Source organism: Tupaia chinensis, unplaced genomic scaffold, assembly GCF_000334495.1.
Source record: "Tupaia chinensis unplaced genomic scaffold, TupChi_1.0 Scaffold000434_1, whole genome shotgun sequence".
Lineage (NCBI taxonomy): Eukaryota > Metazoa > Chordata > Mammalia > Scandentia > Tupaiidae > Tupaia > Tupaia belangeri.
This window is the reverse complement of record NW_006159939.1, coordinates 3,421,066-3,423,862: the sequence shown is the minus strand read 5'-3', so window position 1 is coordinate 3,423,862 and position 2,797 is coordinate 3,421,066. Positions and strand designations below refer to the sequence as shown.

General features: G+C 39.9%; 1 pseudogene; it reads right to left on the bottom strand.

Annotated features, from left to right (window-relative positions):
- Window positions 1-810: 810 nt before the first annotated feature.
- Window positions 811-2,033, bottom strand: LOC102480738 (dnaJ homolog subfamily A member 1 pseudogene; annotated as a pseudogene).
- Between the last annotated feature and the right edge of the window lie 764 nt (window positions 2,034-2,797).

The following is a 2,797-nucleotide window of genomic DNA, read 5'->3' as shown; positions in this document are numbered from 1 at the left end:
AGAAAGCTATAGACAAAGACCTTCCTATTTTCAGTGAAAAAAAAAAAATGTTCAGGCAAAGCCTTTTAATCAAAGCCCTTTGACAACTGAAAAACATTTTCATCTCAACTCATAATTAGATTAATTGTCAAAGAGATAGATTTCAACAAAATACCAGTTCTAAAACCATAGCATTTTAGTAAGTCTCAGTCTGACCCCTTGTCCTTAAAAGACTTCCTACTATTTGCAGGGCAATGAAAATAAATTTTGTTCCTCATACCTAATGCTATATAGATTGTGACCAGACTGTGGTATGGTGGGTAAGGAGCTGGACTCCCACATGGCCAACCATGGTTAGAGTTCTGGATCTGGCAGCTTGCTTTCTCACTTTCTCTCTTTCTTCCTGTCTCTCACTGGTGGGCACATGTGCCCTGTAGCAAATTAAAAAATAATAATAATTAATAAAATTAAGTAAATAATTCTAAAAAAATAGTATATAGTGGTGTTCATTAAGTTGTAACATTCTCTTGAATAGAAAATGCTTTGCTTCTTTACAGTATCTACTGCACTGGATCGATTTAAAAATAAAATTGGTTAATCAAATAGCACAGTTCAGAAGAAAGGTATACTGCTTTGTAGTCATCGAGCATCAGGCCCACTGCAAAAGCAATGACTCTTTAGTTATGTTTTTCGCAGCTGTTATATTTGCAAAGATTCATTTAACTTTTTAAAACACTGCTATAGAAGAATATTAAAATAAAAACAATAGCAAGTAGTGAGCATATTAAGATTACAGTCCTTCGCTCATTCACTACTGCACATAAAATGCCAGCAGTGTTATTCACTGGCCCCATTAAGAGGTCTGACACTGAACACCACCTCGGGGATGATGTTCATCATCCTCATATGCTTCTCCATTGTAATGGCGCCATCTTTCCTGATTTGGATCAAAGTCCACCAGTTCTACCTGGTCCATTTCATAGGTCTCTTCTATTTCCTTCCTTTCCAGTAGAAGTTTTTCCAGCAAAGAGAGTTTATCAGGAGACAGAAAGCCATTCTCAGGGAAGTTTACCTTAAATTCAATGATTAGGTGACCCTTTACATATGGTCTACGAAAAATTGGCATGCCTTCATTTAACACACTCTTGATAGCTCCATGCTTGACAATCTGACCAGGATGAGACATGATGACTATGGTTTGGTTGTCAAGAGTGGAAATTGGATTCTGGAAGCCACATAATGCTTCAATCAGCTGTATGTCTATACACATGAAAAAGTCTTCTCGTTGAGTAAAAACAGCAATGACCTTTCTGATCTAGTACAATGATAATATTTCCTGGCTCCAGTCCTGGTTCTTGGTCTCCTTCACCATGGAATGTTATCTTCTGGCCATCTTTCAAGCCTTTGTCAATATGAACTTCTAGAATCTATTTCTCTCTATCTTCCTTCCATTGCAACTTTTACATTTATCTTTAGGACTGATCCGTTCTCCATGGCCTTGGCACTCCATGCATATAGACTGAATTTGCCGAAGCATTCCAGGTCCTATCTGATGAATTCTTATTTGCATTCCGTACCTCGGCAATTGGGACGGCACTCTATACTGTTCCTTGCTCCTTTCTTACCACCTCGCCTTCACATTTGTCACAAATCATATTCTTTTGCAGGGCCAGTTTTCTTATTGTATCATTATACAAATCTTCTAAGGTTATGGACAGCTGATGTACAACATTTTTACCTCTTTCTCTTTGCATTCTTCTTCCTCCTCCAAAAAACATATCAAAGATGTCCATTGGGGAGGCGAAACTACCACCTGCTCCACCCTCTTTAATTGCCTGCTCTCCTCCTTTGTCATATAATTACCTTTTCCTTGCATCAGAGAGAACTTCATAAGCTTGAAAAATCTGTTTAAACTTCTTGCCTTCATTTGAATTCTTTTCAGGGTGGTACTTTAAGGTGGTACTTTACAGTTTCCTGTAAGCTTTCTTCAATTCTTCCTGGGTAGCATTGGGTTTGACCCCCAAAACATCATAGTAAGTTGTTTCTTTCACCATTTTCTACAGCTGGTGAGCAGGCTGAGGCCGGTGTCGGGGAGCAGGAAGGTGCACATAGCTGTGTGCAGCTCGGGCAGCCGCTGCTGCACCTCAGCGTCTGACTGAGCATTCTGGAAAGTTCTGCCACTCCTTAGTTATTTTGAAAGAGAACATTGAAGTGCTCAGAAAATAAATGACTCTGCAGTCTCCTAACAGGCAACACTATTTGTGTACAGAGTTCTGTTTGCCTTCTGCCTAGGAGGAGCAGTCCGGAGCAGTTGAAAACAAAAGAGGTTCTTGTCAGAATCATAGGGAGGCAGAAAGCTGATGTCCACAGATTAGTTCTCATGCCCAACCACCCATGGCTGCTGTTTCCCACTTCTCCTAAATTTAATCAATACTAGCCAGAAAAGATTTCAGACTTGTGGTCACATTTGTATTCTTCCAGGGGTCAGCCAGTGGTGTAGCAGCAACCCAGCGCTGTCCAATGCTGCGCCCACATCACGTCCGTGCCCAGACCTCCCTATACATAATAGGTGTGCACTTGTGCTGTCATCTGGGCTGGCTGGGGGTGGACAGAGGCATGAAGATTTTATTCAGGGTTAACTATCTATCCCTGTCTCTGCCTCTCTCTCTAATGAAAGAAAATACATTACATAAACTTAAAACACTTTTTTGATTCCTTCAGTTTGAAACACAGCTTTCTTCCTAATACGCTTCCAATGCACTTAGTATAACAACTACAATAAAATTTATTAACTTTTGTCTGAATCCATTTTCCTTCT